Source organism: Acinonyx jubatus, chromosome C1 (genome assembly GCF_027475565.1).
Source record: "Acinonyx jubatus isolate Ajub_Pintada_27869175 chromosome C1, VMU_Ajub_asm_v1.0, whole genome shotgun sequence".
In the NCBI taxonomy this organism is placed as follows: Eukaryota; Metazoa; Chordata; class Mammalia; order Carnivora; family Felidae; genus Acinonyx; species Acinonyx jubatus.
Window position 1 is genome coordinate 191467947 of NC_069381.1, and position 14578 is coordinate 191482524.

At 36.2% G+C, this 14578-nt stretch overlaps 1 protein-coding gene across 42 annotated transcripts in view; it reads left to right on the plus strand.

Moving 5' to 3' along the window:
* MAP2 (microtubule associated protein 2) overlaps positions 1 to 14578 on the plus strand; it is a 280818-nt gene that overhangs the window by 167859 nt on the left and 98381 nt on the right. For 38 of the 42 annotated variants that reach the window (XM_053215732.1, XM_053215734.1, XM_027051922.2 and 35 more), the window contains one exon: positions 10165 to 10242. The exons of the other annotated variants lie outside the window; for them this stretch is intronic. The gene's annotated coding sequence lies outside the window, so the exon portion shown is untranslated. The remainder of the gene's footprint in view (positions 1 to 10164; positions 10243 to 14578) is intronic. 42 annotated transcript variants of the gene reach the window in all.

Here is a 14578-nt window from a genome sequence, read left to right on the forward strand (position 1 = left end):
GACAGTCTGTTGGGCCTCTTTAAAATATGAGCTTTTATAATATTCCTGCCTAAGAGAGGTGGCTCTGTGATATGTGTGTGCTATATCACTTAATTATGCCTTATCTCACTCAATGCCTTTTTTGGGCACTAATTATTCACTTTAAAAAACTGACAATCATCTCTATTTTATAGGCATTTACTTGAAAAGAGCTCAAACTTCTTTGCCAAAATTATAGATATAATATAATCGATTCTTGCAATTTTGAGAATGACGAAAAACAAATTACTCTAGTTATCGTTTAAAACTATGCTCGCATTGGGACGCCTGGGTGGCTCAGTTGGTTGAGCGTCCAACTTCAGCTCACATTTCGTGAGTTCGAGCCCCGCGTCGGGCTCTGTGCTCTCTCTCTCAAAAATAGATAAACATTAAAAAAATATGTTTGCATTTTAGTTATGAAGTCATCATATGAAGAATTTTAATTTGATTTGTATGGAAACTTTATTATAGTAACAATGATTTCTTTTAAAATATCTTCACAGATAATTTCTTTTCAAGGAAAAAGATTTTAATTGTTTAATTAATTATTTGGGAGCAATGGCTGTTGGTTTGTAACATACTCAAAACCAATTCTCTGGTAAACTGGAAACCCGAAATTTCCCCTGGGTCTGTTGTGACTGGGTTATGTCACCTGCCATAAAAGGCTATTATTCCTTGTGGTTCCTGCTAGAAACTGATGGTGCTATTCAGCAGCTATAGCGAGTAATTTATTAAATGAATGGGAAAACTATTAAATAAACCTTTTTTTTAATTTACACTGAAACTTCAGAGGCTGTTAGATGATGCCACATGCTAATACAATATGCAAGAACATGGTGAGAAATGAATGGTAGATGACTTTTGTGATAGTGCATGGACCCCTTTAACACACAATTTCGTGTTAGAACACATTGCAAAGGGAATCTTATTCAAGGACAGACAAGCTTATAACATTCTTCTGACACAGAAAGGTCTTTATATTTCGGTCAAGGAGTGGAATTAGAACATGTTTTCTTACAAACAATTTAGTAGAAATCTGAGTTTCAGATTTTATTGCTATTTTGTTTATTTATTTTTAATAATTTTTTTAACATTTATTTTATTTTTGAGAGAGAGAGAGAGAGCGTGAGCATGGGAGGGGCAGAGAGAGAGGGAGAGTATCAGAAGCAGGCTCCAGGCTCCGAGCTGTCAGCAGAGAGCCCAATACGGGGCTTGAACTCGTAAACAGTGAGATCATGACCTGAGCCGAAGTTGGACGCTCAACTGACTGAGCCACCCAAGTGCCCCGATTTTATTGTTATTTTAAAGTTATGTCAGTATCTAATGTGTCCTCACCCTTTCATGTCTATGCTCTACTGTAATGGCTTTCAGGGAATTTCTGGAAGCAATTGATTAGATTACCTTCTATTAAACCAGGGTCTATTCCCCTCTGTGGTCACCAGATCTCCAAAGAAACTGAGAGAGCAGTGGAGGAGGTTGTGCATAGATAAAACATTTCAGTCCATGCTCACTAGATAGAGCCACCAAAAACATGAGGCAAAAAGGAAGTAAGGAATGGCTTGCAGCCTTAGTTTTAACTGTTTTCTCCCTTTTCTTTAGCTGCGTGAGTTTTCTTTGAGCTGAATGACTTCCAGGGTGCAGGGGGACTCAGAGCAGGTGGCTGGCCCTCACAGTGCAGGGAAGATCCTGGAGAGATGGGGGCGGTCAGTGGGAGTCGGGCAGGGTCCTGCACGTGCAGTTAGAAGACTCTGAGACTTTCCTGATGTAACAGTTGGGAACCACAGTTGTTAAATATTATAATACAGCTTTAAAGTCTCAATAATTTTGTTTAAAGACTGTTGATTCTTCTTTGGCTCTAGCGTAGCTCTAAAAGCCATTCTCAGATTGAGAGCATGGAACCTTACCTCTGAAGCAAACTTTGGTGCCTGCAGATACCAAAAGGGGCTGATGGAGTCCCAGAAGAACCCAGGAGAACCCTAGCTAGGCATCAGCAGCCCTCACATTTCCTTTGAAACAACAGTAATTAGAGCAGCTGGAATATTTGCAACCTCATTGGTTCGCTTGCTGGGTTTTTTTAAAGCTTAGACTTTAATCTTATTTTCATATGTTTTTATATAAATCAGACCCATGTTGCTTGATTATAGATGTTAAGTGGCCACTGGGAGCTGTAGATAAAAGCGTTTCTGGAGAAGGCAGGGCTTGAGGTTCTCTGATATCTGGTTACAGTCCCTGTCTCTCTGTGCCCCTCCTCCTGTGTTAATTTCCTAATGCCTCCTTCCTCCATTCCAACTGCCCTTCTTCTCAGTGGTGTCTATTTACTTAAATCTAAGCCAATTAAATAAAGCATAATAATAGAACACCCTTCTGAAAAGAGCACAAAGGAGAGGAATTGCATGGCCACTGACAGAATAATAGAGGAGGGGAAAAACATTTTAAAAAGCTCCCCAGCAGACGATCTGCCTCCTCCTTTGCCTCCTATTTATAGTGAGGCAAACACTTTTGTTACCAGCATCTCTGTGTCAAGCCCTCCCCTTTTGTTTGGTGAAATCTTAATGATATATCCTTATGTGTTTTAATATTTCTAAGTTTACTGATGGGAGAATTGTTGTATCATGCATGCCTTAATATTGTTATTGAATTTCAAAAGCACCTGGGAGTGCTAATGTAGTTCATTCAGGTATATTTTAAGGGAAACTTTTATTTTGATGTATTTTCTCAACCAGCAAGTAATATTATCACTCAATTAAGAAATCTTCACTTTTTAAAATGGGTCATTACTGAAAATTTCTTTAGTAATAAAATGTTGGTTGCCACTGTTAAGAAAATAACTTAGGGAGGAGAGAAGTTATTTCAAATTAGCATTACAGAAGGGGAGGGGTAGGTGCCTACTTCATCCCCACTGTGCTGATTAAGTTATCACACATTGCCTCTTAAACGGTATGCAGCAGGAGATGAAGGGCCTGAATCAGCTGGAGATCACCCTTAATTGTAAATGCTTCTCCAAGACTTCAGTGAGTTGGTGAAATCCCTCAGCTTCTAGAGCTTTTAGGTCTTTGGGCTAGAAGTAGAGTTACCAGAATTTCATCTTTCCCATCAGATGACTACAGCACAGCAAGTATTTTCCTCTCTTTGGTGGAGCCCCCTTTCCTAAATACATGACTTTTCAAATTCTCCAGCAGTCAGGACGTCGCCCTCAGAGAGTGCAGGACCTCTGGCAAAGAACATCATCACTCAGCTGAAATCTGACTTTTTTAGACTACAGCTGGAATTTGCATGCTCACAGTGGCCTCAGAAATAGCCTGGTGCCTTGTCACTGGGGTTCAACCAGATGCCTCCTCTGCTTCCCCAGTGAAATCTCTCTTTGCTCCTGCAGGTTGACAGACGGCTCCCAGCAGGTGACCGTGGGCTATTAGTAAATGAGTTGCTTTCTTTCTCTGGCACAATCCTTCTCAAAGACACTCTCTGTCCTAAGAATTTACAAAAGGCATTTGGCTGCTAAGCAAAACTAAAGAGAAGAGGTAAAGCTAGAAACCATGTATTTGCATGAATTTTGCTCAAGTTAATGCATCCTCTCTTCATAAGGGATATAGTAGTGCTAAATGGTGAAGATATATCATCTGAGACCTTACCATTTTCCACAATTGTCAAACCACTTTTCTACAAATGATTTTCTTTAATTCTTGTATCAACTCTATAAGGGAAATCTCATTAATAATCTCCATTTTATTGATAAAACTAAGGTTCCAAAAACTTAGAAGATGTGCCCAGTCTTATGCAGCCAGTAGGTGATAGGCCAGTGTTCCAACACCCATATCCAAAGTTTGTGTTATTTTTTATTTTAAAAGTCTAACTTAATCAAATCCTAGTCAGAATAGTTAGAAAAATAAACTGTTATCATTCTTATAATTATTCACTCATTCAGCTTTTGCCAATCACCCACTGTCAAAACAGGGAAGCAGTAAGCCAGTTAGATAAGGAGATATTGGTTAGAACAGACAAGTTCACATATACAGAATTAAAGCATCAACACACCTTTCTATCTTTTTTACAGTACATGACTCAATTTTAATTCATTTGTTAAATAGTTATTGAGCAAGTACTTGCTACCAGACAGGGAAGGGTCATAGTAAATATGAAAAAAATGGCCCCTGCCCTCTAGAGCTTGCAGATTCCTTGGAGTGGGATGGGATGGGGTGGGGTGGAGCAGATATTAAACAAATAAATAACACACAGTGCTGCTAATGGTGTAGGGAAATAGACGGTGGTAGAGGTGTAAATTGCTAATACTTCTTGAGACAATTTGATAATATGGTACCCTCATTTGAAGTGCATTGTATACTCTTATGTGTCTTCATATTTTTTTGTTCTTCATTTGTATTCATTTTGGATTCAGAATACTATGAGAAAAAGGAATTCATATATTTGATAGAAACCAATAGCTTCTAGTATTGAAATAAGCAGAAAAAGGATGGGGCTGCGAATTTGTTTCAATTTCAATAAGTTTCATTCACAGCATTCATATGAATGTCAAGTAGGTGATAAAAACAAGCAACATGCACCTGGAAGTCGTTGGGGAGACCTCACAGAGAACAGGGCTCCCATTCAAGGAGGAGTTGACAGACATGGAGGAGGGAGGAGACAGGGAGAGAGGAAGAGAAGAAAAAGAGAAAGAAGATGACTTTGTAGAGGGAAAGAAGAAAAATGCAAAACTGGAAAGAAGAGGGCAAGTAATAGGCTGATAAAGGAGCTAGAGTGAGACAATATGAATCTTTGTGATGGTTGAAAGTTGGGGATGAAATTGAACAAGTTGAGCATAGGCACAGTGTAGAACATTTTGAGACCAGTTCTAGAAATTTGGTTTTTATCATGTTGACAGAAGAGTTTTTAACATGATAGTGAAATCACTAAGAGGCATCCTCGTCAGATAATGTTATGGCAGCCTGCTGTTTCCTTTGTGTCCCTCCTCAGTTCTTTCTTCTTGTACCGCATGAACCTGCAAATCTGCACTAACTTATTCTACCATTTTAAAAATGGTTAGTGTTTGTATGAAAATGAGAAACAAATGAACAGATGGCTTTCTGTCAAGCAAAGAAGTGTTAGTTCTTCAGATATATTCTGACTCTGAGCAGAAAACAGCAATGTAACATATAAATACGTGAAAACACTGACACGTTCCCCGTTGCTGTCCAAGGTTCTCTATATTGCAATGCCTCTTGTATTTTATCTATAAAATAAGATATTTATTTATATCCAGTCAGAGTCAGCATATGTTAACAATTTAGCAAAATAAGTTTTTCACTGATACCACCGACCATTTCTTTTCAACCCTTTCCAACCAAGAAGGAATCTAAACCTGACCCTAAAGTAGCTACTGGACATCTCATCATGCTTCCTTCACTCTTGCAATGGAGACATTTACTACTCACCAGATCTCCATGTATTTATTTATTTTTTAAAGTAATCTCTATGCCCAACATGGAGCTTGAATTCAAACCCCAAGATCAAGAGTCACATGCTCCACTAAATGTGAGGCAGCCACGTGCCCCCAGAGTTCCATTTATCCTCCATGTTTCTCAACACCATAGTGGTTAGTTCAGTCCATTGAGTGGTTAGTTCAGTCCATTGAGTGGTAAGAGGAGGTAATAATGTGTGTCACTTCTGTGTTAAAGCATTTAAAAGCTGTGGGCAACCCTCTCATATCTTCTTCCCTGCTACTGTAATCTTGGAGGCCATGAGTTGAGCCACAAAAAGGATGTACTCTGATCATGAGAGAGAGCTGTCCTGGAGCATTACCTTACCCACATCAGGATTTGTATAAGCAGGATATAAACCTTTATTGTGCAAAGTCTCTGAGACTTAAGCTTGACTTTTCTGACTAATCCAATCCTTTATCCTTCACCTGCTTGTATCCTATTTTTATGGCCTTGAATTAGGTTGAGGTGCTTTGGACATGACTAGCTAATTTCTACTCAACTGGATTAACCTAGTCTGCTACTCCTTAGCAATAGCCTGGAGTATATCAGGTTTGGGAATCAAAGTGGAAAATTCTTACCGTCTACCTTACCTAGATATGGAGACCATATGTTTTGAGTAGGGCTTTTGTTAACTTTCCTTAATTCATATATTTCGAGGTATGTTTCCTTTGCAAGAAACATAATGTTCTCCAAAAAAGAACTTTGGCAAAAGCCCCAAGAAAGGAAGATGTCTCTCTGATCTGTTTAACTATCAGTGACTTTGGTTCACCATGACTTTTGGCTACTTACAAATAAGTAGTGATAATGAACTGCTTCTAAACCTATTAGGGAATAGAAATGGTTTAATAGCCTATCAGACTAAATGATTTTATGTTGGCAGCTTCTCTCCTGTTTAAAGACTGCTTGGATAGTGGATCCTTTCCCAATAGTACTGGCAATTTTGAACGTCCTCAGTAGTTGAAATCTTGTTATCCTTCACAAGTGCTCTGAATTACATGAACTGTTCAAAATCGCATAGAGCATATTCATAGAGGAGGCAGAGAACAATGTTACTATTGTTTATTTGAGAGCTAACTGAATAAGCTAATGATAGCCAGTGAGTTTAAGGTTAGCCTTCCGAAATGCTGTTTAGGATTTCAACTTCAAGCATCTCACGGTTTCACTTATCTGACAAAGTCTATCAAAACAGGAAAAATAATCAAATGGTATTTATACTAGAATGTGTTTCAAAGGTTAATGAAAAGTGTATCCTGGCCGAATAATCTATGGAAGATTTTATCTTGACTTTGTTGCTTAATGAAACATTGGTTCTTATATCACTTGAGAAAACCACATGTTGGTATTAATTTCTTCCTGAGATTTTAAGTCTGCATGAATTCATCATTCTAACTTCAGTGCTAGGGGTACAACATAACTTGCATATAAATATGTCAACAGCCAGACATGTATTATATACAGACTAAGTGCATTGTATGTACATCCTATTTATCTGGGTAATAAACTGGTAAAAGCTGATTTTGTCTATAGCTGAACAATTGTCTATCTTGGCTTTCTCAGTAGATAATCTACTCAGCTTATTTTGTGATGCCAATGTACACTCTATTCTCTATTATATATAGGCCCCTGAATATAGTGGTTAAGTAAATTAACTTTGTCAGGTGTTGCCAGCCATGATTCTCAGGATTTCACACCCAACTCTAATAGATTCTGGAACGTGGCTTAACCAAACCTGATAGAAATAATGGAGTAGAGAACAGAGGCAAAACTGCAGTTGAGTACATTTCAATTTGGTAAAAAAGCTGAATATACTGAATAAAATATATGTTTAGTAGGTGTTTCTAGTAAATTGAAGGTTGCCATTGGTGAAATACCACTTCTCAAGGGCCCACAAAAGCCTTTGTGCTTGAAATTGTCTTTCCCCAGAGTTGGAGACCTTAACACCAATTCTCAGGGTCCATAAGGAGTTGGTGTATGGTTGAAAAGTCTTGTCCATCTCCTAGCTATGTGATGCTGGGAAGGGCACTTAAAGTCTGTTGGCCTCAGTTTTCTCATCTTTAAGTAGAGATAACAATAGTTACCTGTCATAGAGAGTAATCGTGAGGACTAAATGAATTAATATATATGAAGTACTTGGAACATTGTGTGGCACAAAATAAATGCTGCATAAGTGTTTGCTAATATTATTTTAGCAATTTGTAGCCAGTATGTGTAAGATATCAAATACTAAGACTGTGTCAAATAATATTCTTAACAAAAACTGTTAAAGTATTTTAATCTTTTGATATGGAATAAAATGATCACTTCTAGCTGCACTGTGTTAATTTAAAATGACTATTCAATTTTATGTGCCTAGTGGAATAGGCCACAAGTTGCTTTTAAAAAATAAATCCCAGATGGCATTTATCTCTTTTTCATAAAATAAAGTCTAGAAAGAAGCACAGCCATTTTAATTTTATAACAAACAAAAAAACCACAAAAGTCAGGATGATGGGTAAATGGGACATTATTTTTATGACTAAAATTGTTATGACTAAGTAACCTCAATTTTCTAGTAATGATCTCATCTTTTGGCCAATAATTTCCCAATTCTGTTGGAATTAAATTAGTTTTTAAGTGTTTAGGGCTGTAATTTCACTTTCATTCATATATAACTATTGAGTTAATATTTGGGAAGACTATAAAAGACAGGATATTAGTTTTTTAATATTGCTTTTGGTATTCCTCAAATGATGAGCATGTTCTTTGATAACAGGTGTGAGCAAATGTTTTTGGTAAAGAGACAGATAGTAAACATTTGGGTCATATATAAATACATAAAAGGCCATACAGTTTCTGTCACAGCTTCTCGACTGTGGCATTGAAGTATGAAAGCAGTCATAGACAGCAAAGAAATGAATGAACATGGCTGGATGCCAATAACACTGTATTTGGAAAAACAGGCAACAGGACAGATGCAGTCCATGGACCACAGTTTGCTGATCCTTGTTCTATGGAATCCTTGCTTGCTTTTAAAAAGGTTTACTAGGGTCCAAGAGACATGCATACATATATAATATGTACTTGCACACTTATACACACACATGGACATGTACTTCAAAATCATGAAGATGTAGTGTAAAACATATGCACATGAAGGAATTTAAGGCAAATAGGGAATTTAAAGAGGAAACAAAGCATGATATTTTATTCAGTATTCATTGATTAAATATATGAGGACCCTTTCTCTCTGAACAAGGTCCAGAGCTCCTCTACCATTCTCTTTTTGCTCTAAAATCAATCTACAGCATTTAATACGCTTTTAATCAAAGTTACTCTTAAAAATTTTTAAGTAGTCTTAAGTTATTGTGTATAGAACTCTGTATAATAATGTTATATATATATATATATATATATATATATATATATATATATATATTCCAAATTTGAAAAACACTGAGCTGAAATAGAGGGGGAAAAAACCGTTCAGACATGTGGGCAGTGAAAACTTTTTTTCCCCTAAGATAACTGCCAGGTTATTTGAGAGATGGGAGAATTCTATTGTGTTTCTTCTTGCCTGCAGAATTTTATTTTTTTTAATGTTAAGACTTTCTAACTTTAATATGCGGTAATAGACTTATTTGCTGCTGCATATGGAACATGGCCCAGTCAATGTTTGTTACTTTTGAATCAAACCCTGTCTGCTCATATCTCTATACGCATTGTTCTCTGAAGGGTGATAGAGAAGAAATGAGCCACCACTTCTTATCTTTCCAAGTTCATTTCCATTTCCTACTGGGTCTCAAAGAAGAGTTAATAGCTATCACACTTTGAGTCTTAGGGCCCTTTACTTATAGAATGAAATCTTCCTTGAGGGTATATAATGGGATCCATCCACTCTACCAGGTGTGAAATCACACAGGCCCTGGTGATAACACATAGGATGGATAGATTTAGATACCTGTTGTAAAACAGCAAGATTTCAAAGTGATTTCTGCCCTTGTTGTAAGTAAACACAAATCACTTATGTGTTGAGAATGGCTTAATGAGGTACAAAACCTAGTGCCTTCTAGTAATTGGGTTTATTTTCACATACCACTCCAGTAAGAAGTGTCCTGTATTGTTCTAGTGAAATTTCTAAGCGGAATTACTAATCCAGTATGACTTTTAGGATATGAATGTCAAAGTAAGTTTCATACTGTATAGGGAAAATTTAATTAGTTGTTAAAAAAAAATTCCTCTCCGTCCTGTGCTGGAGGGAATCAGTGCAGCTGGGCTAGAGGCCCAGTCCTTTAAAGATATAATTAACAATATACTAGGATGAATATATTCTCTTGTGAGAGAATACAGTTGCCTGCTATTTATTAGCTAAAAAAATTCAAACAATTAAAAATTTTATTTTTCCTTGGATATAATACTTAGGAAACTTCACTAGAGTGAAGCTAAAAAGTGAGGAAAAAGTGTGCATCTGTTAACATTTCCATTTCTCTGTTCCAAACAAATGAAAGGGCACTTAGCTGGTTGTAAATGCTCAGTGTATGACCATAGAAGAAACCATCATTAAATCCGTCTTGCAGCCTCCTAGTTACCCAACAGAGCAAGAGAAAGCCACAAGTTGATCTACACGATGTAATAGATTTTTATATGGATCATAGATTACATTAATAATTTCCTAAATTCTTTTTTTTTTTTACAGAAAGAAGCCAGAACATATTATTAACCCTTTGAGAATACACCATAACGAATTTTACCATTTTACTACTTCCTTGAGTAGGTAAGACCCTATCCTCTCTACAATAAAAGACTTATCCACAGTTTTGAAAAATAACTTGTTGTCAACCACATTTTTAAATGTTTATTTTTGAGAGAGAGAGAGAGAGAGAGAGACAGACAGAGTGCAAGTGGGGGAGGGGCAGAGAAAGAGACACACACACACACACAGAATCTGAAGCAGGCTCTGAGTTGTTAGCACAGAGCCTGACACGGGGCTCGAACTCATGAAGAGTGAGATCATGACCTGAGCCGGAGGCTTAACCAACTGAGCCATCTAGGTGCCCATGTCAGCCACATTAAAAAAAAAAAACAAAAAAAAACCTTTACTAAATAAATATCAATTTGTTTTGATAAGGGAGAAATATACATGAATTCTACAGCTAATAGATTTAGGTTTATTAAATTAGCACTTCAAAATGTTTTGAATGATTTAATAGTAAAAGAGTTGAAAAGATCTTTTTCTAAAATGAAGACCGAACTAAGCCTGTTTCTCCTGCTATGGGTAAAAACACCAGTGGTATTTTCTCAACACTTAGTATGTGCCAGATGTGACCTGTATGACTTACTTCAAATAACTAACCCCTGTGTTCCTTACAACAACTCTGTGAGTAGATCCAGGGATCATCCCCATTATACAGACTCAGGGTTTGACGCAGAGGGAGAGGAGGCAAGTAGATGTAAGGACTTCACTCAGGTTTTATATATATGTCTGGGAAGAGCAGGCACTGGGAGAACGCCAGCCCCAGCTAGTATTGTGAGAATAATTTCATGTTGTGGTGTAAATGCCTAGCCATCAGATTCTCCTATGTTTTGAATTGGTTCTATCCAAATTTCAAGAAGAAAAAAAATGTGTTTACTGAAAGAGTCATGGCAGACAACATTTACTTTATATTTGCACTTGTTAGTTTATTATAGTTGCACGAGTAAAAAAAAGAATATATAAACTTTAGCTCAGTTTACAAGCAGAAAGAATTTTTCTTTTGTTTTACACCTTTCTTTAAACTCAAAATTCCTATGTTAAAGCAGAATAATATGATAGAAAGAATACAAATGAATGACTTTTTATTCTAGGAAACGGAGAATGTATTTTACTGTAACTAGTTACCCAATCTTAAATTGGTCACAACAATGTATGCTTTACTGTTTTCATGAATTCTTCATCACTTTATTTTTAATCAAGAAACTTGACAAAATTTTCAAATCAAAATACAGAAAACATATAACAATTACCTAAGTATCAGCCACATGGATTAAACAAGTGCTAATATTCAACTTTGTTCAGATCTTTTCTGATGAAATAAATCGTCACAGAGAGAACAAACGCTAACCCTGCTCCTTTTCCTTTTTTTCTGTAAGGTGTCATAATCCCAAAGATGATATATCCTTCCTATATGTGTTCTAAAACTTGAATGGTGTGTGTGAAACAATATGCCATATAATTATTTACATTTTAAAAGTTTACATAAATGGCATCATACTGTAGACTTCTTTTGCCTTCACCCAACATTATATTTAGAGATTCAGCCATATTGAAACATGAAGATCTGGTTGACTCATTTTGTCATAAAGTTGACTTGTTGTAATGTTTCAATCTTGTGGTATTTAGTATTATAAATTACTGCTTCCAAATAACTTCTAACATTTTGAAGATTTAATGCCAAGATGGTTTAAGCATGGCTTTCAAGGTATCTTTGGCATTTGTATATAAGAATCCAAAGTTCTTAATATGTGATACTATGCTAATTCTATTTATATTTTAGTTTTTTTTCCTAGTAGAAAATCATCCCTTTTACTGACTGTAAGAATCTTGCTAATTAATAGACTCATGTTTTGGTTGTTTTTTAATGTTTTTGCCATAATATAATAATTGAAATGTTTTATTTACCCATGGATGAAATACCGACTATTCCCAAATACAATGTAAATATTGCCTCCAAAATTTAAAAGATATTTAAAAACTCTCTCATTTGGCCTACGTTAATTGCTTATATTTCCTTCAAAAATCATGAGGGAAACTAAAAAAAAGGGACTTTTTCTCTAATTTTCTCTAACACATTTAATTCTAGCATTTGTTTAAGGTAAAAGAGATATCAATATGCATTAGTAAGATTTATAGACATAGAAGCTTTCATAACTTAATTTCTGGAGGGAGTAGATGAGTACCCTGGCTGTGTTGGGGAAGAAAGTAGAAATGAACTAACGTTTTCTGGGCGTATATGAGTAAGTGCAAGACTGTGTATGCACCCAGATCAGAAGTGCAATGCAAATCTGCAGATGGGGAAATTGAAGTCCATATATGTCAGGCAACTTAATCGAGATCATACAGTGATTGCAGAGCTAGATTCAAATTCATTTTTCTCAGACTCTAAAACTATACTGCCTACCAGAAAAAGAAAACCTACCTAACCTATTTGACACAGAAATAGCAGTTTCCTTTATTTCACTAATATTTATTGGGATCTTTTTATATGACTTGAAGACACTGATGTTAGAAAGGCAAGAAAGCCACAAGATCTACCCAGAGAGACAAAACAGGCTATTTAGGAGTGGCAAAGTTTCCTCCGGTAAGACCATAAAAGTGACTATTTCATTAGATATCTCTATTTTGCTATGCTATGTTAACATCGCTTACCAGGTAAATTACCTTCCTGGTCACCTAACCATGCCAATTAGATTAAATTGAATGAGATAATAAGAGTAAAAATGCTTTGTAAGTGACATAAGCTTTATAATCAATTGCCATTATTACTAAATATAAATTTAGAATAAAGTATTTCAAACATAATACATGTAATTCAGACATAATACATGTAATTCAGATTCAGATTCAGAATACATAATACACGTAATTCAGATACCATGTAGAGCTTGGTATCTGTCTCTGAAGTTTAATAAGGGTCTTACTACTTCACGTAATAGCATCTCTTTGACACAAAAGCCCCATGTAAAGATTACAGTGTAATAAACAACCCTGACGATTGGTTTATTTTCAGCCTTTACTACCTATTAGAAGCATCTTGTTTAACTCCCTTAAGCTTCACAGCAGATAATAACGGTACCAAGCTGGCGTCCATCCAGAATGTGATCATTTCTCATTCTCTCTACTTGTACCATTGGAATCCACTCTCTCTCATCTTGACCACTGCAGTAGCCTCCTGTGCTCAATGTTGCTCTCCTATAGTCTGTTCTTCACATAATGTGATCTTTTATAAATCTTAATTGATATGACTTTTTTGTTCAAAATCCACCAGTGGCTGCCCCAAATCCACCAATAGTCAGAATAAAGCCCACGCTCCTCCTGTGGCCAGCAAAGTGCTATACGAACTGGCATCTTCTACCTCTGTGGCATCATCTCAACCTCCTTTTCCCCCACCAAGGGGACTGTGTGACAGTCTGAGCTGTGTCTAGAACAGTGTCTCTATCTTGGTGGATTCTCACTTGCTAAGGGGACTGAATAGGTATGTAAAGGGTACTGTGGAATACACACTATGTCTTTAATACACACATCAGTGATGGTTGTTGCACTTTTCAGGATTCTTTCAGTTTGTTTTAATTGAGGCAATTGCTTCTGGGATGCCGGGGAGCTTTTGTGCACGATTTTGACGCACAACTTTATAACATTATGATAAAACTTTACTGATAAATAATCTTGAATCTTAATTTACAGTCCTAAAACCATAGAGAAATTAAACACAGATCAGCTGGGTAGATATGAGAAATCCATTTTAAGAGCAGAAGATATTTATTTTATAATTACATGCCATCCTTTAAATAAAAATATTAAGACTTGGTACAACATGACATTGCTTAGATTTTGCTTTATCTTTAGAATAGATGGGTATCTTTTCATCACTCATAGATGGGTGAATTTTAGCCCTTAAAACAATTTTCTGTAAAACAGGCTGACTTTTTTACTTTTACTTTTGCAATATTCCTTAGGAACAGCACTTGATGCGTATTTACATTGCTGAGAACATCTGGCAAGAGAAAGACAAACAATAGGACCGCAATGTCCCCAACAGTTAGGGAAAAGAGAAAGAAAACCTGGTATTTTCACTATCCTCTCTGAAAATAAGTACCTTGTCTTACACTGGTTACTATCTTATCAGCACTCAGCTTTGACCCATGGCCCTCTATGTGAATCATTTTAAAGGCAGATTAAACATCCTAAAAATAAACTCAATTGGTAAATTAGGATATCAGATATCTCCTTTATGAAAGCCTCTTCTAATCTGTACTATCAGCTTGCAGTTATACACAGACCCCAAATTGTTCTGGCTCTTACTGAGCAAGAACCTATTCCAGGGGTGAGGTTTTGAAGAAAGATGTCTTATGGT